We start from the raw sequence: 22,486 nt of genomic DNA, 5'->3' as shown, positions 1-22,486 counted from the left end.
CTTCCATCCTCTCAGGCCAGGGGCTGTCACGGCCGTTGTAAGGAGGAGACCAAGGCGCAGCGTGGTAAGTGTACATTCTTCTTTATTATAAGAACGAACACTGAACAAACTAACAAAATAACAAAACGAACCGTGAAGCTAATATGAGTAGTGCAGACAGGCAACTAAACATAGAACAAGAACTCACGAACACCAAAAGGAGAAATGGCTACCTAAATATGATCCCCAATCAGAGACAACAATAAACAGCTGCCTCTGATTGGGAACCATATCAGGCCACCATAGACATACAAATACCTAGACCTACAAAAACCCTACACTTACAGAAAACCCTAGACAATACAAAAACTAACGTACCCACCCTAGTCACACCCTGACCTAACCAAAATATAAAGAAAACAAGAGATATCTCAGGTCAGGGCGTGACAGGGGCACAATGTATAAATTAATAGTTGGATCACCTTGATAATCATTGGCCGGTACGGAGAATTAAGTAAAACCACAAGTCCAAATCCCTTTCTCCATCAATGGCTAATTTAGGAAAGGGCGAATTTTAGCTAGCTAGCCACCGGAGGACAACAACACAACAAGATGCAAAAATTCAAGTTGTTTCTGTCAATTAAGTATACTCTCAATGAGATTTGATAGGAGTGACGCCAAATCCAAACAGGCTTCCCTTTACTTTTTTTTTTACCATTCACAGTTGAGCTCACTCAGTTTAGCTTAACGCTGATTGACTATTATTTTATACTTTTTTTTATCAAGGGAGGCCAAATGGGGGGTTAGGACGATCCTAAGGGCCTGTGACTGACAGGAGCCCTAAAAAAATATTAGAACATTAGGTACATTTTTTCTATATTAAATTATTAACCTATCATGATTAATATAATATTTATTATAATGTACTAATAAAACTAACGGGTTTTTTTTTCTTCTTGTTTTTGGCAAAAAGTAAACATCCAGAGAGCCTCTGATTCAAATTAAAGGAAACACCATACATCTGTTTATTTTTTTTAAACAACAATATTTTTAAATTGGATCTGGTCAGAAGCATGATATTGTTCCATGAGCATGAGGCAATGTGCGCACACGTAGGCCTAAGGGCTCTTTGGAAGGAGACACACACTGCATTCACATTTCGGAAATTCACTGCATGTTCAACCCATGGATAATTGGACATTGCCCAAACGTTATAATAAGATTAGCGCCTCATCATCGCCTAATATGGCCTGTTAGTGACTTTGTCACGTAAAAGGTAAACAAACGAATAGGAAAAGAGCCTAGGCTACAAGGGGATTCAGCACCAAGGACAGCGATCGGAATTCCCACGATTTGACAGTTAGGTCCAACAGATGAAAGGAGACACAATAAGAAGTCTAATGTAATAACTTGGTGTTTCCTAAACAGACTTCCTACAGTCACAGACATCTTTCATTCAATGGGCATCGCACACAGACCTAACTTTTCACAGAAGTTGAACGGGAATGTCTGTTGACTGTTTTGCTGCTCGTGATACTTTAATACAAAATGTGTTATATAGGCTACTGATAACTGATGGGATTGACTGATTAAATTGGCAGTAAAGCAACAAGAGAAGAGGGTGGGTTATTGTTTATCTATGTACTTATTAGTATGCTATACAGTAGGCCTACCATCTACATTATTTGAATTTGATCTTGAGTGTGACAGGAAATTATTGTGTTACTGTAAAGTGGCCATGAGTGGCCACGTTTTGAATATTCATTACAACCATGAGCCTTAAAAAGCTAAAAGTAACAAAATGTTGGGAGGCAAAAGACAATTTTTAAAGTAGGTCAGTAAAAATCCAGTAGGTTACATGAATGACAGATAAACAGAAGACTCACGTATTTTCCCTGAAAGGTTCGAAAATTGGTCTCTCTGACATTTTGAAGAATCAAAAGATCTAATGGGAAGTATAAAAATATTGTCTAAATGAGTTTCAACAGAAATTCGCACATTAAGCCTATATCCTTTAAGATGACAATCACAATCAAAGAAAAACCACTACATGCAACAAGCGGGGCTCACTTGCACCTGTCTTTGTGCCTTATTAATGTGGCCTAGCTGACAATGTGTATTGTGTAAAGCCAGCACACATTGACAACCTACAGACCCAATGCAACTCGATCACAAAATATAACCCATCATAACCTAATTAATAAGTATCCCCATTGTTTTATACGTGTGTAATAGCTAAATGACGTAATTCATCAGTGAAATGTTCCCTACCTTTTCGAAGTCACAGGAATGTTCCATCTACTTCCGCTCTTCAGATGTGGAGTTCTGCATAAATCCTTGGAATACATTGGCTCCATTGGAATTGACGCCATTGACACGTGACGCGCGCGAAATAAAGACTTGATGTTAATAAAGGCTTGATGACGTTGAACAGATCTGCTGTATCAAAGTCCTCTCTCACCCAGCTGTCACTGTATGCATGCTATTCCATTTTAACGTCAGCCCATCTCTAAAACACTGCTAACGTTAGCTAACCTTACAAGACAGGATATTTAATTCATTTGACTATTTATTATTGTATTATTGTGTATATGTTGATCTTACACGATAGGATAAAAAATGTTTTGGAAGTAAATGTGCACTTTTAAATTGGGTGGACTACATCTATGAAAAACATTGCCATAGCCTATAGTAAAGTCGATTTATTGTATAGCATGAGAGATTCTCTAAATAAGGGACCATCTATCATAGAATATTTAGGACTGCAGAGACTGTCACAAACTTTAGCTTGCAAATGACCTAGCAAATTCGATGACTTGGAGGTTTAATACCAAACATACCCGCAACTTTACCCAGGCAAGGTAGCATTTGAAAACAGACCCTCAAACCTTCAGCTCTCTTGTTCCGAAATGACATTGTTTTGATAAAAAGCAATAGTGTGGCTTAATGAACACTTTAAATTTAATTTGACTTCTGGAGAGAAAAAACGTGTATGATACTGCAGTACAGGTTAATTGAATTGAATACTATTGCAAAGCGTCACTTTGGCATCACTGTCAAATCATTACACACGCAAACCGTTCAGAACTCCATAACAATAATAAACCTATCCAAGAGCCTAGAGTCAACTCACCCCTATTTCAAAAAGCACCAGCGCTGGCCACCAGTTCAAGACATAATATACTTTGAATAAACAGCGACTGCCTTTCAAAAGCAATGAATCCCCTAGAAAACTGCCTATTTGTCATCGATATAAGTCAGAAACAGTTATGTTAGTGCCAACATTGACTACAGTGTAAAAATGAGAATTTTGGTCATAAAGTCAGTCTAGTCTAAAACGGAGTTTGGAAAATCCATCCACATCGGGTAAATAAATGAAGGTTGGGTTTTGATTTGACAATGTCCATTTACACACTAACATGGGGTGATTAATCAACTGCGGTGATTAATCTCTATCCAATAGCATAGACAGTGAGACAGACCTGTCCAGCAGTTCCGATTATTATTTACATTTTTACATAAGGAAACAACAACATGTGACGCATTTTTTTACTTGAGAAATACTGTACCAAACACCTTACTTAGATGTAAAATATCACAACTAAAACATCCTCGGCAAAAACGTCAAAATTCATTACAGATTTCTTGATTTATCTTAGATTTATTCTGGGGATTTTGAGGAAGTGTCTCATACATAATTGGTCAGGAAACACACTTCCGAGACTGAAAACGAGTTTTTCTAATGCGCAACAGAAAAACACACGTGCCAATCAGTTTTTTCAGTGCCTCTTTAAATACTTCTACCGGTATTCATTACTCACTGTGGTCTTATTCCAACTGACAAGGTAGTTCAAAGTCATAATGCAAAATGTAACATACTGTATTCCCAATATGGCAGATAGAAAGGTACTGTACCAGAGACAGATTAACACCTTTTGGCCAGTTGCGACAAACTCGTTACAGCTATAGTTCAAAATGCAAACAAAACAACTTAGATTTGTCTGCTACAAATTGTTGCAGTTATCGTCACTGTAGAAAAGTCCCCACCCACTCCTGACATATCAACCAATCGCCAGTCATCCTCATTTCTTACAAGAGATAATTTATGTCAGATATGGCTCAGTTGGTAGAGCATGTGCCTTGCAACGCCAGGGTTATGGGTTCAATTCCCATACGGGAACGTATAAAGCAATATGGAAATCTATGCATAAGTCAAAGCATCTGCTAAATAATATAAATGTAGCCAGTCCTCATAAGTGTGGCTACCTAATGGACTGTTTGTGGATGGTGTTTAAGTCTTCTGGGGGCAGTGTTTAGAAATTTGGATGAATGATGTGCCTGAAATAAACTGCCTGTTACTCAGAAGCTAGGATATCCTTATAATTAGCATTAGATAGAAAACACTCTGAAGTTTCTAAAAATGTTGAAATAATGTCTGTGAGTAAAGCAGTACAGATTTGGCAGGCGAAAATCCATTTAGAATTTTTTTTTCTTTTTTTCACCCCGACCATTCCTATGTTGGCCTATTGAATTTCCAACCAAAAAGGACCCCGATTGCAGTACCTATGGCTTCCACTGGATGTCAACAGTCTTTATAAAAGGTTTCAGGCTTGTTTTTTGAAAAATGAGCAAGTAGTTGTAGTTTTTCTAAGGTGTACCTCATTAGAAAAGTAGTCTTGATGCACGCGTGAATGAGGTGCGCGCTCTTCGTTATTTATCTTCCCTATTGAACATACTATTCTCCATCTTAACTTTGATCATTTATTTAGATATTAGCGTACCTGAGGATGAATTAGAAACATCGTTGACTTGTTTGGACGAACTTTACCGGTAACTTTTTAGATTCATTTGCAGGCACGTTGAACGAGTTAGATTAGTGAAGTCAATGGCGCCAACTAAACAGACTTTTTTAGATATAAAGAAGGACTTTATCAAACAAAACAACCATTCATTGTGTAGCTGGGACCCTTGGGATTGCAAACAGAAGAAGATCTTCAAAGGTAAGTGATTTATTTATTTTGATGTGGGGCGCTGTCCTCAGATAATCGCATGGTATGCTTTTGCCGTAAAACCTTTATGAAATCTGACAACGCAGTTGGATTAACAAGAAGTTAAGCTTTTAAATGATGTAAGACACTTGTATTTTCATGTTTAATATTACGATTTTTGTATTTTGAATTTCGCTCTCTGCAATTTCACTGGATGTTGTCATAGATGTCCCGCTAGCGGTTCATGCGCCCTAATTAAAGGGGAACTCCACCTGCTGATTTGACCTTGTTTTATGGCTCCTCAAGGATTGCTGGCAGCCATGACAGAAGCCAAACATTAGTTGGTTTCATGTGGGTGTTTCTTAGGTGTGTCCTTGCCACCACCAAAACACACACATCTGTCAGAACTGTGACAGCACCTCTTTCCCCCCACTCAATCACAATAAACAAACCTCCTAGGTTGAGTTTAATTACTACAGGCAGATGTATGGTGAGATGCTGGAGGAAACTTTGAATACAGTAAGTCAGTAGCCTACAGAGTAATATGAGAAGAATGTGTTTTGATCACTTTTAATTGTAGTAACAGGTAAATAAACAAGCCTTTTACATAATACTACAGAAACAGTGTTTTGATAATATAACAATGTGCACCTTTCACCTTTCATTCCCAGCTGATACAGATACCGTGCCTATAGGCATTTTGTCTGGTGCTAATGGGGCTACCTTGGCAAACATGTCAGAGTGGTCATACCTTCCTGTGTGGTGTCCCGTATACAACAGGAGTTCCCTGATCCTGTTGCAGAATACACAGGAGTTCTCACTTCCCATATTGACTGATACCATTCAATAATTTAAAAAAAGACAATAAAAGTAGAACGAGTCTAGTACAATTTTAATGATGAGTGCCAGGTCTCTCTCCATTCAGAGACATCCGTTTCAAGCCCATCTGTCATTCTGGACTTCATCACATCATCTTGCAAGTCTCCATGTGCTTGCAAGTTAAATAAAGGTTCAATAAAAAATTAAAAACTTGCTCCATACACATTTCTGTGAACCAATACACACATAGTCACTGTTGTATTACCAATGGCAGTCAGGACAGGTAATACAGGCTCCCGAGTGGCACAGCGGTTTAAGGCACTGCATGTCAGTGCTAGAATTGTCACTACAGACCCTAGTTCGATTCCAGGCTATATCACAACTGGCTGTGATTGGAAGTCCCATAGGGCGGTGCACAATTGGCCCAGTGTTGTTTGGCTGGGGTAGGCTGTCATTGTAACTGACTTACCTATTTAAATAAAACAAATATATCTGACACACAAACATATTGTATGTTGAAGTTTGAACAGGTCAGACTAAACCTGCCTAATTCTCTTCTTCCCATCAATGATCATTGGTGATGCTGGAGTGGAGGTCTTTGCCAGAGCCCATCGGTAGGCATGGCAGCATAGATCAGCTACTGGTTGGCAGGGTTAGGGAGTAAGGGATTACAAAAAACTGTAATACGTTACTAACAAAAATATTTGAATCAGATTACAGATATTTTAAAAAAACTAGATGATTACTTTGAGTATTACTTTTAAATTCCGAAAGGAGGTTTGCGGAAAAAATATATTTGGCACAAAAAATGCGCTCCTGCAACAGCTGCACAGTGCGGATCCCAGCCTATGGAATAAAAGGCTTTTATTTTTTTTAGGCTTTTATTGCTGAATCATCCGACCTCAAAAAAATTGAGTTGGTTTGGGATGAGTTGGACCACAGAGTGAAGGAAAAGCAGCCAACAAACACTCAGCATATGTGGGAACTCCTTCAAGACTGTTGGAAAAGCATTCCAGGTGAAGCTGGTTGAGAGAATGCCAAGAGTGTGCAAAGCTGTCAGCAAGGTAAAGGGTGGCTACTTTGAAGAATCTAAAATCTAAAATATATTTTGATTTGTTTAACACTTTTTTGGTTACAAGATGATTCCACATGTGTTATTTCATAGTGTTGATGTCTTCACTATTATTTTACAATGTAGAAAATAGTAAAAATTAAGAAAAACCCTGGAATGAGTAGGTGTCTAAACTGGTACTGTATTTGAAGAATATAACTTATAAATGCCTCATGAGCTTAGTTCAACTGTCAGACTCCATGAGAGCCCAAAATATAAGCTTGTTTTTGTAAACGTTTTTGTAAATGTTTGTAAACATTGTACATTTAAACAAACACTGTATAGCCTCAAAACATGGTTAAAACAATAATGTGATATCATGGATGGTCAGTCCTTGCATCCATAGCTCTGTCTATTAATCTGAGAGTGGTTACATTTCTCCAGGCCCATCCAAATCAAATTCAAATCAAATGTATTTATATAGCCCTTCTTACATCAGCTGATATCTCAAAGTGCTGTACAGAAACCCAGCCTAAATCCCCAAACAGCAAGCAATGCAGGTGTAGAAGCACGGGGGCTAGGAACAACTCCCTAGAAAGGCCAAAACCTAGGAAGAAACCTAGAGAGGAACCAAGCTATGACGGGTGGCCAGTCCTCTTCTGGCTGTGCCGGGTTGAGATTATAACAACATGGCCAAGATGTTCAAATGTTCATAAATGACCAGCATGGTCAAATAATAATAATCACAGTAGTTGTCGAGGGTGCAGCAAGTCAGCACCTCAGGAGTAAATGTCAGTTGGCTTTTCATAGCCGATCATTAAGAGTATCTCTACCGCTCCTGCTGTCTCTAGTGAGTTGAAAACAGCAGGTCTGGGACAGGTAGCACGTCCGGTGAACAACAACTCAACAGGTCATCCCTCAGTTATTTACCAAAACAGAGGCAGGGCGACCGTTTTGTTATTGTTTCATTTGTGGATTTGCCCTTTAAACAGCTATTATCAAGATGTCAAAGTGTCACCAACAAAAAGGTAAACAATAGGCCTATAGCTAATGCAGCATATGGCATTAATGTTTCACATGTAAATAGCACTTTTCACTTGTGCTCAAATCTGCCATTCCATGAGCACAGCATTTATTTTTCAACTCAAATCAATGAGCCCATTCATAAACATAAACAACAGAGTAGGGCTGGCTAATAAGTACTTCGTTGTGGGGTTATGCTCAGGTAAAACAATTTGGCCAATCTATACTTCCATATTTTCAAGTCCTATTCTTGAAGATCAAGGGGTATAACATGTATTGAAATGACTGAAATTCTGATAGACTTTTTTTAATGTAAAGATATAATTTCATTATTATATGTAGTAGAAAACAGTGGGTTAGAAGAAGCCTAACATGTAACCTTTATTTAACTAGGCAAGTCAGTTAAGAACAAATTCTTATTTACAATAACGGCCTACCCCAGCCAAACCCGGACTATGCTGGGCCAATTGTGCGCCGCCCTGTGGGACTCCCTATCACGCCGGATGTGATACAGCCTGGATTCAAACCAGGGACTGTAGTGACACCTCTTGCACTGAGATGCAGTGCCTTAGACCACTGTGCCACTATAATTTTCCACTCGGGTAAATTATAGTGAACAAAAATATGAACGCAACATGTAAAGTGTTGGTCCCATGTTTCAAGAGCTGAAATAAAAGATCCCAGAAATGTTCCATATGCAGAAAAAGCTTATTTCTCTCAAATGTTCTGCACAAATTTGTTTACATCCCTCTTAGTGAGCATTTCTGATTTGCCAAGATAATCCATACACCTGACAGGTGTGGCATATCAAGAAGCTCTTCAAGAAGCTGGTTTATGGCTGCAGGGGCAGTATTGAGTAGCTTGGATGAAAGGTGCCCAGAGGTGCCCATAGTAAACTGCCTGCTCCTCAGTCCCAGTTGCTAATATATGCATATTATTATTAGTATTGGATAGAAAACACTCTGAAGTTTCTAAAACTGTTTGAATGATGTCTGTGAATATAACAGAACTCATATGGCAGGCAAAAACCTGAGAAAAAATCCAAACAGGAAGTGGGCATTCTGAGGTTGGTCGATTTTCAACCAAGCCCCTATTGAATACACAGTGAGATATGGATGAGTTTGCACTTCCTAATGCTTCCACTAGATGTCAACAGTCTGTAGAACCTTATCTGATGCCTCTACTGTGAAGTGGGGCCGAAGGAGACAGGAATTAGTCAGGTCTATCATGACCTGACCATGCTCTGACCATGCGTTCACATGAGAGGGAGCTCTGTTCCATCGCACATCTGAAGTCAATGTAATTCTCCGGTTGGAACGTTACTGAAGATTTATGTTAAAAACATTCTAAAGATTGATTCAATACATCGTTTTACATGTTTCTACTGACTGTTACGGAACTTTTTGACATTTCGTCTGCTTTTAGTGAACGCGCTTCCTGACGTTGGATTTGTTTACCAAACACGCTAACAAAATAGCTATTTGGACATAAATGATGGACATTACCGAACAAAACAAACATTTCTTGTGGAAGTGGGAGTCCTGGGAGTGCATTCCGACGAAGATCAGCAAAGGTAAGTGAAGATTTATAATGCTTTCTATGAGTTTTGTTGACTGCACAATTTGGCGGGTAACTGTATGGCTTCCTTTTGTGGCTGAATGCTGTTCTCAGATTATTGAATATTGTGCTTTTTCCGTAAAGCTTTTTGAAATCTGACACAGCGGTTGCATTAAGAACAAGTGTATCTTTCATTCTATGTAAAACATGTATCTTTCATCAAAGTTTATGATGAATATTTCTGTTATTTGACGTGGCTCTCTGCAATTTCTCCGGATATTTTGGAGGCATTTCTGAACATGGCGCCAATGTAAACTGAGGTTTTTGGATATAAATACGAACTTTATCGAACAAAACATATATGTATTGTGTAACATGAAGTCCTATGAGTGTCATCTGATGAAGATCATCAAAGGTTAGTGATTAATTCTATCTCTATTTCTGCTTTTTGTGACTCCTGTCTTTGGCTGGAAAAATGACTGTGTTTTTCTGTGACCTAACATAATCGTTTGTGGTGCTTGCGCTGTAAAGCCTATTTGAAATTGGACACTTTGGTGGGATTAACAACAAGATTACCTTTAAAATGGTATAAAATACATGTATGTTTGAGGAATTTTAATTATGAGATTTCTGTTGTTTGAATTTGGCGCCCTGCACTTTCACTGGCTGTTGTCATATCATAACGTTAACGGGATTGCAGCCATAAGAAGTTTTAAACAGCATGATCATTAAATCAAATCAAATTACATTTTATTTGTCACATACACGTGTTTAGCAGATGTTATTGCGGGTGTAGCGAAATGCTTGTGTTTCTAGCTCTAACAGTGCAGTAATATCTAACAGTAGTATCTAACAATTTCACAACAATACACACAAATCTAAAGTAAAGGAATAGAATTAAGAATATATAAATATTTGGGTGAGCAATGTCAGAGCGGCATAGAGTAAGATACAGTAGAATAGGATAGAATACACTATATACATATGAGATGAGTAATGAAAAATATGGAAACATTTATTTTATTTTAATTATTATTATGATTTTTTTTGTATTATTATTTATTACAAAAAACACAAGGAAGGGGTAACATTAAAGTATTAGAACATGGACAAACATTACAGCATCAAGACACTATCAAACATGTATCAGTCTTTCCGCAACAGAGCCATCCTTATGTGTGAGGGTGTGTGTGCATGATAGTGATATAAAATATATGTCATAGTATCCTTTTTCATGATCACAACTTGTGAAACCCGAACCCTCCAAGATCCCCCCCCACAGTTCCCCAATAGCTGTCCCTCAACCATTCGAGACCCCTCCCACAGTCCCTGTCCCCCCTGGAATATATACAGTATATCACAAAAGTGAGTACACCCCTCACATTTTTGTAAATATTTGAGTATATCTTTTCATGTGACAACACTGAAGAAATGACACTTTGCTACAATGTAAAGTAGTGAGTGTACAGCTTGTATAACAGTGTAAATTTGCTGTCCCCTCAAAATAACTCAACACACAGCCATTAATGTCTAAACCGCTGGCAACAAAAGTGAGTACACCCCTAAGTGAAAATGTCCAAATTGGGCCCAATTAGCCATTTTCCCTCCCCGGTGTCATGTGACTCGTTAGTGTTACAAGGTCTCAGGTGTGAATGGGGAGCAGGTGTGATAAATTTGGTGTCATCGCTCTCACACTCCCTCATACTGACTGGTCACTGGAAGTTCAACATGGCACCTCATGGCAAAGAACTCTCTGAGGATCTGAAAAAAAGAATTGTTGCTCTACATAAAGATGCCCTGGGCTATAAGAAGATTGCCAAGACCCTGAAACTGAGCTGCAGCACGGTGGCCAAGACCATACAGCGGTTTAACTGGACAGGTTCCACTCAGAACAGGCCTCGCCATGGTCGACCAAAGAAGTTGAGTGCACGTGCTCAGCGTCATATCCAGAGGTTGTCTTTAGGAAATAGACGTATGAGTGCTGCCAGCATTGCTGCAGAGGTTGAAGGGGTGGGGGGTCAGCCTGTCAGTGCTCAGACCATACGCAATACACTGCATCAAATTGGTCTGCATGGCTGTCGTCCCAGAAGGAAGCCTCTTCTAAAGATGATGCACAAGAAAGCCCGCAAACAGTTTGCTTAAGACAAGCAGACTAAGGACATGGATTACTGGAACCGTGTCCTGTGGTCTGATGAGACCAAGATAAACTTATTTGGTTCAGATGGTGTCAAGCGTGTGTGGCGGCAACCAGGTGAGGAGTACAAAGACAAGTGTGTCTTGCCTACAGTCAAGCATGGTGGTGGGAGTGTCATGGTCTGGGGCTGCATGAGTGCTGCCGGCACTGGGGAGCTACAGTTCATTGAGGGAACCATGAATGCCAACATGTACTGTGACATACTGAAGCAGAGCATGATCCCCTCCCTTCGGAGACTGGGCCGCAGGGCAGTATTCCAACATGATAACGACCCCAAACACACCTCCAAGATGACCACTGCCTTGCTAAAGAAGCTGAGGGTAAAGGTGATGGACTGGCCAAGCATGTCTCCAGACCTAAACCCTATTGAGCATCTGTGGGTCATCCTCAAACGGAAGGTGGAGGAGTGCAAGGTCTCTAACATCCACCAGCTCCGTGATGTCGTCATGGAGGAGTGGAAGAGGACTCCAGTGGCAACCTGTGAAGCTCTGGTGAACTCCATGCCCAAGAGGGTTAAGGCAGTGCTGGAAAATGATGGTGGCCACACAAAATATTGACACTTTGGGCCCAATTTGGACATTTTCACTTAGGGGTGTACTCACTTTTGTTGCCAGCGGTTTAGACATTAATGGCTGTGTGTTGAGTTATTTTGAGGGGACAGCAAATTTACACTGTTATACAAGCTGTACACTCACTACTTTACATTGTAGCAAAGTGTCATTTCTTCAGTGTTGTCACATGAAAAGATATACTCAAATATTTACAAAAATGTGAGGGGTGTACTCACTTTTGTGATATACTGTATATTTTTAAAATACAATTAATTCCATTCCCCACCCCCAAGAACCCCCCCAATGCACCAACAACGAAGAGAACTAAAGAGAAAAAAGGAAAAGAGAGAAGAAAACAGCAAACAACAATGCAATTATTATTATTATGTTTTAAATAAGACATTTAAAACAAAGGACATCAAGGACAACTGAAATCATAACAGCAATGCCAACTGTATATGTTTATGTGGATGTCTGGCACTATTACATATATGTGTGTGTTCTTGTATGTGTTTATTTGAATGAGAGTGTGTGTATATGCATGTGTACAAACACCTGCACGGCATCAACCTCAGGCAAACCGGCATTAGTTGTAAAAACACTGCCACTTAGTGTCATTCAAATGTACTTTTATTATGTTTTATTTTGACTTTTTTTCTCCTTTATCTTTTGACCATCATTCTCTCTCTCACACAGCAACTCCACTCCCACTTGTCTCCAATTCCACATACCAACCCTCAGCTTCCCTCAGCCCATCCCATCTATCTCTGCTGGCCACCCACTTCGTGTTTCTACGCAACACATATCTTTCAACTATGCTATGATGTTTAACGTACAATTTCAATCTATCTAATCGAATAGAATCTACAGATTGCATGTTGAAGATAAATACTTTTACTAAGATTATTAGTATATTAGTAATTGACTGACCCGGTCTCTCCAGATCTCCTAACAGTACTATTTCTAGGGTCAATTTTAGATCAATGCTATGCATTTTCAGCCATTCCTGAACCTGAGACCAGAAACAGGCTACCTGAGGGCATTACCAAAACAAATGGTCTATTGATTCTGTATCCTCACAACAAAATCTGCAGAGCTTCGATGATTTTATGCCCCAAATTTTCAACATTTTGATGGTGACAAGAATTTTATATAATAATTTTAGCTGAAAAGCACAAAGTCTTGAATCTTGCGTTGTTTTATATATCAACTCATACACCCTGTACCATGGAATCGGTACATCAAATATCTCTTCCCAACTATTTTGCAATCTGTATGGCACAGTTGTCAACATCCTGGTCCTCAAATGAAACTGGTATACTTTCCTATTTATGCTATTTTTATTCCTCCGCCGGTTTTGATCCTTTATATTGGGCAGACAGACCAGTTCCCTACCTCCTCCCGCTGCCACCCGCCTCCTCCATTTTTGGGGCAATGCTGTAATCAATTGGCTGTACTCTTGGATTGAGCAGACCTTCCCGCACAATTCTGATAACTCCATGAAGAACATATCTCTACCATTACAATTTACAATATAATTTAAGAACAAAATACCCTTTTCAAACATCTTTCCCATAAATACAGGTATTTTATCAACCAGCACATTTGAGTTCAGCCATAATATTTGTTGTAATATTTGTTATATCTTTTCAGGGGAATGAAATTGAAATTGTAGCCAGCTCTGCAATGCTTTGAAAAAAGTATAATTTTCAATTAATCGAAAACGACACATGGCAATCTGCACAAAACAATGGATGAGCTTTTCTTATGAATCTACTTGAGAACCATTTAGGGTTCAAATAAAACTTTTGAATGAGTGAAGCTTTTAGAGAGAGGTTTAGTGCTTTTATATTTAATAATCTCAACCCACCCAATTCATATTCATTATATAGTTAAGCTCGTTTTATTTTGTATGGTTTAGCGTCCCAGATAAAGCGAAATATTTTTTGCTCATATGATTTGAAAAACGAATCATCAGGAGTAGGCAACGCCATAAGTAAGTGAGTAAACTGAGATATGACTAAGGAGTTAATCAGGGCAATTTTCCATAAATAGACAGGTAATTACCTCTCCATGGTTGCAGGATCTTGTCTTTTTTTTTACAAGTTTTCTATTGAAATTCATTGTGGAGAGATTATTTATATATTTTGTGATATGAATACCGAGTATGTCTACTTCACCATCAACCAATTTTATAGGTAATCTGCAGGGTAATGTAAAAGTTGTATTTTTTAAGGATCCAATACATAATACTGTACACTTATCATAATTTGATTTTAGTCCAGAGAGTACAGAAAAGTTATATTTAATGAGACATTGCAGGGATCTAGCTTGCGGACTTAACATAAAACTTGAGTCATCGGCATACATGGACACCTTTGTTTTTAAGCCTTGGATTTCTAATCCTCTAATGTTGTTATTGGATCTGATTTTAATAGCTAGCATTTCGATGGCCATAACGAATAGATATGGTGACAGCGGACACCATTGTTTAACTCCTCTTGACAATTCAAAACTCTCTGAGAAGTAGCCGTTATTTATTATTTTACACCTGGGGTTGCTATACATTATTTTTACCCATTTTATAAGAGAATTACCAAAATTGAAAAAATCCAGGCATTTATAAATAAAATCCAGTCTTACTTTATCAAATGCCTTTTCAAAATCCGCTATAAATACCATTCCTGGCTTCTTATATGTTTCATGATGTTCTATTATTTATAGTAGTTGTCTTATCTCCAATGTATCGTCCATGTAAAAAACCTGTCTGATCAGGATGAACAATACCTGGTAAAACCCTTTTAATTCTGAGCGCAATGCATTTTGCTAGTATTTTTGCATCACAACATTGAAGTGTAAGGGGCCTCCAGTTTTTTAGATAGACTGGGTTTTTATATTTGCCATCTGGGTCTTGTTTTAATAATAGAGAAATCAGACCTTCCTGCTGAGTACCTGACAGACTACCATTTCTAGATTGTTAAAACAATCTAACAATGGAGCTTTTAGTATATCAAAAAATACTTGATATACCTCTACCGGTATGCCATCAAGCCCTGGGGTTTTTCCAGACTGAAAAAGTTATTCCTCTGTAATTTGGCCTTCGCACTGGTCTTTCTGTACATTTGTTAATTTTCCATTTTTTATATTATTTGGAAAGAATTCCTTACCATAATCTTCATTCAGTGGGAGAGGATGAGACGGAAAAGAGAACATCTGCCTAAAATAATTAGCTTCCTCTTTTAAAATATAATTCGGAGAATCATAGATGACTCCGTCTTCAGTAACGAGTTTCTGTAAATTATTTTTGTTAGCCTTCCTGTATTGAGATTCAGGAAGACTTTTGTGCATTTTTCTCCATATTCCATCCAGTTTGCTATATTTTTGTAATAGATTACATTAGATCGTTCTTGAATAAGTTCCTCAAGTTATTTTTTTTCCCTCTAACTTATTTTGTATCTCTGTAGTATCGTTTTTTTATTGCTTATCTACCTGTACTATTAGTTCATGGATTTCCCTTGTTAGTCTTGTCTCTTTAGCCAGAAACTGCTTTTTTATTATTGATGAATATTGAATTGAATGACCCCTGAAGGTACATTTAAAGGTATCCCAAACAATAAGGGGATTTGCTGAACCTATATCACACTGGAAAAATTCAGTTATAAATTATTTTGCCTTAGTTAAAAAATAAGTTGTCCTCCAGTAAACTTTGATTAAATTTCCAATATCCCCGTCCACGTGGAAAATCTATAAGAGTTATGTGAATGCCAATTAGATGATGATCCGATCGCATTCTGTCTCATATTAAAACTTTTTTAACCTTTGACGCAAGAGAGAAAGAGACAAGAAAGTAGTCTAGACGACTAGCTTGATTAAGTCTCCATGTATATCGCACTAGGTCGGGGTTTTTAGTCTCCAAATATCCACTATTTCTAATGTGTCCATAATATTTGTGATTTCCTTGATTAGATCATTTGTTGCCTGTAAGTTCAATAAATTGGTATAAATGTTTTTTCAAAGAAGTGTGGATCATCCTGATTTGGACCATATAGATTAATGAGCCAAATCTCTTTTTCGTCCACATTCATATTCAAAAGGATCCACCTTCCTTATAAATCATTCCTGATTATTTGCACATTCAGATCGACATTTTTGTTAATTAATATCATCACACCCTTTGAGTTCCTTTGTCCATGACAGAAAATTATTTCACCACCCCATTCCTTTTTCCATGCAACTTCATCTAAGGATGTAGAGTGAGTTTCCTGTAAACAGTATATGTTATATTCCTTTTCTTTAAGCCATGTAAAGACTGATCTTTTTTATAATCTGCCAAACCGTAACAATTATAACTAGCTATACTTATTTCACCCCTTACCATAACTAGATACTATTCTCAGGCTAAATTGACCATAATTAGTGCTTGTAAAGTTACTGCCATCAGAGGTATTATGAAGGTCAAAACTAGAGCTTTCAAATGTCTGATATTTAGAATTCAAGAAATAGGTTCTAGCAACAACAAAAATATTCCCTTGCCTGTTTGCCTGTGAGCCAATGCCACAGATGTTAGAAAATTGAGACAAATTATGTGTGTAACAAATCTGAGTAGGTTGATGTGTATGATATTGGATATGATATAATGAGAGTGTTTATGATGTCTGTATAAGAGTAAGACTAGTGTGTGATGTCCAAATAAATAATAACTCTGCCAATTTGCATGTTTGAGTGTCTATGTGTGTAACATGTAGTGCGTATAGCGTTAATATTCATAATTGTAATCCATATCGTATCACCATCATAGTTGCATCATAATTACATTTAACATAATTGAAAAACACACCCCAGCATTTCCATAGCAATTGACGTTTCACATGATCATGAAAGAGACCTTGCATTACTCTAGAGACGGCTTCACTACAGTACAAATGTATTCCGTACAATATGTTATTATTCCCCAATGCCCCTATTCTGATATCTTCCCCTTGCTTGTTGTAAACATATATAAACTTATAGACAAATACATAAAAAAGATAGACAAACAATAAACACATTCAATTATAAAACAGTTCTCGACAATAGAGAGGGAGAGAAGAGAAGAGAAAGAGAGTGAGATCAGATGGTGTGTGTATGTATAAGTCCGTATGTGTAAGCAAGCATGTAGTTGAGTACGTGTGTGTTCATATTCACTTCATAATGTTCAGATATTTTAAACAGTTCCCATAACTTCTTTTTTTCCGTAACCTGAAGTCCCTGTAGAATTTAGTACAGCCACGGTGTTATGTAGCTCTCTCGGAATAGCTGTCCATCTATAAAGACTTTGTCCACAATGATAAAGGCACGCCTACCATCCTTCCTTTGTTGTCTTTGTACCGGATACAGTCTCTTTCAACGTTCGTTTATCTCCTTTGGAAATTGGTCATTGAGACTGAATTTGGTCCCTTCCTCTGCTTTTGATCAGCTCCTTTTGTTGGTAGTGTTCAAATTTTCGGTCAGATGATCGGTCAGGGACCCTTGGTCTTGTCGCTCCGAGCTCCAAGTCTGTGTACTCGGTGGAAAGCCACCTTGTTTACAGTCTCTATAGGAAGTTTCAAGACGGATTGCATGAATTCTCTGATCGCGCCCTCTGGATTATTGGATGCATCCTCAGGAATACCAGAAAAAAATAGATTTTCACGCATGCTACTACTTTGTTTGTCTAGTAGGGTCTTCTTCATCACCCTGTTTTCCCTGAGTAGACAATCCATGTTGGAATCGTGTATTTTTACCTTAGCTGTGAGTGTCTTGTTTTCTCTTTGGAGCTTGAGAATTTCACTCTGGCTGAACTCCAAAATCCCCCTCAGTCCTGCTACCTCCTCACACAACTTTTCCATTGTTGCATGGATTCCAGCCAGAGCACTAGTCTCTACCTCAATGGTAAGTAAATCGTCCGTGTCTGTAGATTAATCTGTTTTTCTTTATTTTGTCGGGTTAAAGTTATTTTGTGAGGTGGTCGGATCTTTCCACGAAGGAGTATGTTGTTCCTCCATAGCGTAAAGCTGTTGGTACTCGTCGATTTCCCTCAGGATCTCCTTGGTATCCTGATTGGCTCTATACTGCAACCAGTTGTTTTACGAAAAGATAACAATGAGTCTTTCCCACGACGACGACGACAAGTGTCTGTAGTACAACCAGCTGGCACTCACGGAATCCACGCACAAAAAAGGACACAAACTTGCAGTCCCAGCCGTAAAGGCTAACCGCGTTGTGGAATCCTTAGTAACAAAACTTTAGTTATGTAAACATTATTAAAGTAACTAGTGTTCCATTATTAAAGTGGCCAGTGATTCCAAGTCTATGTATATAGGGCAGCAGCCCTATTGATGACTATTTAACAGTATTTAACAGTCTGATGGCCTTGAGATAGAAACTGTTTATAAGTCTCTCGGTCCCAGCTTTGATGCACCTGAACTGACCTCGCCTTTTGGATGATTAGCGGGGTGAACAGGCAGTGGCTCGGGTGGTTGTTGTCTTTGATTATCTTTTTGGCCTTCCTGTGACATCGGGTGCTGTAGGTGTCCTGGAGGGCAGGTAGTTTGCCACCGGTTTTGCGTTGGGCAGACCGCACCACCCTCTGGAGATCCCTGCGGTTGCGGGCGGTGCAGTTGCCATACCAGACGTTGATACAGCCCAACAAGATGTTCTCAATTGTGCATCTCTAAAGGTTTGTGAGGGTTTTAGGTGCCACGCCAAATTTCTTCAGCCTCCTGAGGTTGAAGAGGCTCTGTTGTGCCTTCTTCACTACACTGTCTGTGTGGTTGGACCATTTCAGTTTGTCACCGAAGTGTACACCGAGGAACTTGAAGCTTTCCACCTTCTCCACTGTGGTCCGTCAATGTGGATAGGTGGTGTTTCCTGAAGTCAACGATCAGCTCCTTTGTTCTGTTGATGTTGAGTGAGAGGTTATTTTCCTGGCACCACAGTCTGAAGGCCCTCACCTCCTCCCTGTAGGCTGTCTCGTCATTGTTGGTAATCAGGCCTAATACTGTTGTGTCATCTGCAAACTTGATGATTGAGTTGGAGGCGTGCATGGCCACGCAGTCATGGGTGAACAGGGAGTACGGGAGAAAATCCAGGACCCAGTCAGAAAATCCAGGACCCAGTTGCACAGGGCAGGGTTCAGACCCAGAGCCTCAAGCTTAATGTTGAGCTTGGAGGGTACTATGGTGTTGAATGCTGAGCTATAGTCAATGAACAGCATTCTTAAATAGGTATTCCTCTTGTCCAGATGAGATAGGGCATTGTGCAGATCCTTGACTAGTCTCTCAAAGCACTTCATGATGACAGAAGTGAGTGCTATGGGGCGATAGTCATTTAGTTCAGTTACCTTTGCTTTCTTGGGTACAGGAACAATGGTGGACATCTTGAAGCATGTGGGGACAATAGACTGGGATAGGGAGAGATTGAATATGTCCGTAAACACTCCAGCCAGCTGGTCTGCGCATGCTCTGAGGACACGGCTAGGGATGCCGTCTGGGCCCTGTGTTATCCTCAAAGCGGTAGAAGGTGTTTAGCTTGTCCGGAAGCAAGACGTCAGTGTCCGCGACGTGGCTGGTTTTTGCTTTGTAGTCCATGATTGTCTGTAGACCCTTTCACATACGTCTCGTGTCTGAGCCGTTGAATTGCGATTCCACTTTGTCTCTATACTGATGTTTGCCTGTTTGATTGCCTTATTCCCTCCATAACTACACTGTTTGTATTCGGCCATATTCCCAGTCACCTTGCCGTGGTTAAATACGATGGTTCGCGTTTTCAGTTTTGAGCGAATGCTGCCATTACACAGGTGCACCTTGTGCTGGGGACTATAAAAGGCCACTCTAAAATTTGCAGTTTAGTCAAACAACACAATGCCACAGATGTCACAAGATGAGGGAGCGTGCAATTGGCATTCTGACTGCAGTGGACAAATGCTCACCTTCGATGGCTAGTGGCACGCTGGAGAAAGTGTGTTTTTCACAGATTACTCCCAGTTTCAACTGTACATGGCAGATGGCAGGCAGCATGTATGGAGTCGAGTGGGCAAGAGGTTTGCTGATGTGAACAGAGTGCCCTATGGTGGGGTTATGGTATAGGCCAGGGGTGGCAAATTCCAGTCCTCGAGGGCCTAATTGGTGTTACAGTTTTGCCCCAGCTAACACACCTGACTCCAATAATCACCTAATCATGAACTTCAGTTTAGTATTCAATTGGATTAATCAGCTGTATTTGCTAGGGATGGAGAAAACAATCAGGCCCCCGAGGACTGGAGTTGCCCACCCCTGGTATAGGCAGACATAAGCAACGGACAACGAACACAATTGCATTTTGTCGATGGCAATTTGAATGCACAGGGATACCATGACGAGATCCTGAGGCCCATTTTCATGCCATTCATCCGCCGCCATCACCTCATGTTTCAGCATGATAATGCGCGGCTCCATGTTGCAAGGAACTGTACACAATTCCTGGAAGCTGAAAATGTCCCAGTTCTTTTTTGGCCCCATTGGACCTTTAAAGCAAGTTTTCTGCAATTCTACATATGTTGCCATGGGCCGGATAGAAGAAATGTGGAATTTTACAACATATCTTCAGCAATTCTACACATTTTGCCATTGGGTGGAGAGAACTTTTTGCAGTTTTAAAGCAAATTTTCTGCCATTCTACACATTTTGTAATGAGTTATGCCATACTATCATTATCTGAGTGAGAATGACTAACAAAGTCAATGGGGGACCCCTGGAGGTCAGGGCCCCTGGGCACGTGCACTGCATGCCCGGTTGGTATTCGGCCATGATTACTACAAGTTTAGGTAGCTGGCTAGACTAACTACTAACCTAAAATGTGTTAGCTGACATGGCTAATTGAGTGACTGCCAGTGACTGATAAGAGAAAAACTGCTTCTGCACAACCACATATCGAAATTGCACCTGGTGCATTCTACTATTCTTACTCTCAATAGTAAGTTGAGACCCTCGACTGAGTTAAGGCCGATGTCACTTATGCCTGGAACCGGCCTTGGATGAGACAGTTATCACTGGATGGTTACTTCGCCCATGTAGTTTGTGTACTGTCACTGATTCACCTGCAGGTGGAGACATTTAGCAGGAAAAAGCTAATGATGATATCTGAGATGACACGGTTTGACAGATCTTGCTCAAATAAAGTTCCAAAGCAGCACAACTGTAGGCTGAATCAATCTGTTAGCCTCTTAAACTAGCCTAACATGCCAGCTGACAGTCTTACAGGCAGACGTCCAGGCCCTTCTTACATTGCCAGAAGAAAAAAAAGAAAAAAATTATGAATTGGGCGGTGGTTCATGGTCAACAACCATGTTACCTTTTACACAAATACATGAATGAATCACCTCTCAGACCCACTTTAATACAAAGCAGCATACATTTATTTTGACATATTTAAAACTTCTCACTATCCAGTTATTTACATAATTTCAAACAGATATGAAATGAAAGTACAGAACATCATGATCACACCTATGGCACAGGGGAAATGTTTGTTTTTGAGTTGTGAGATGGCGCAGTGAAAAGTACAGACCTACATGCAGTCCCCCAAAAAATCACATATTTGCAGAATATGTGATATTATTACTCTATACCCCAAATAGGGCCAGATTTACTTAGACTGCGCACCAGTGGAGGCTGCTGAGGGGAGGACAGCTCATAATAATGGCTGGAATGGAGTATATGGAATTGGTATAAATTGAACATGACAATGAAATGCAACACCTATGTCTGAAATATAGTTAGTTCATGGTTATTGCTAGTCAATAGACAGGATGTGTGTGGTATTAGCAACACAAATTCTCTTTAGAAACTGACACTTCACACAGTATGGCATGACATTACAATACATGTTACTGCTACAGCTCCGCAGGCTTTATAACACAGTGTATGAAGTGCTACCCAGCCAATTCACTCCTTACTAGTAATCTGACGTATACTGTACAATACATCAGACATCATAACATTAAAGAATACAGGTAGGAGAACCAATGCCCTATGAATAGGCATGCAGTGCATTTCCAGAACCACCTCAGCTCTATACTGTACATGACCAGAGCCATATTGACACATATGTTTGGCTCCCATATATACACATGTCAAACACTGCCTGGAAGGGTCATGTACAAAGCCATATGTATATAAAAACAAACTCTTACAAAAGTATTATATACAGAGCATAAAGGAATCAGCGAGACTCTTCGTTTTGTACATTTCCCAAGTGTCCTGATCGTCTCCCTTTAGAAGGTGGCAAAACTGAAGAGATCTGCATGGGAGATACGAAATCAAATCAA

General features: G+C 39.4%; 1 protein-coding gene across 1 annotated transcript in view; it reads right to left on the bottom strand.

Moving 5' to 3' along the window:
* Nucleotides 1-21,551: 21,551 nt before the first annotated feature.
* The window catches only part of LOC120035078 (tetraspanin-5-like), a 30,300-nt gene continuing 29,365 nt past the window's right edge, over nt 21,552-22,486 (bottom strand). Inside the window, exon 10 of the mRNA XM_038981848.1 lies at nt 21,552-22,458. The gene's annotated coding sequence lies outside the window, so the exon portion shown is untranslated. The remainder of the gene's footprint in view (nt 22,459-22,486) is intronic.

The sequence above is a fragment of the Salvelinus namaycush genome, chromosome 42 (genome assembly GCF_016432855.1).
Source record: "Salvelinus namaycush isolate Seneca chromosome 42, SaNama_1.0, whole genome shotgun sequence".
Lineage (NCBI taxonomy): Eukaryota > Metazoa > Chordata > Actinopteri > Salmoniformes > Salmonidae > Salvelinus > Salvelinus namaycush.
Note: the sequence above shows the minus strand (reverse complement) of the source record. Positions and strands in the feature narration are given on the sequence as shown.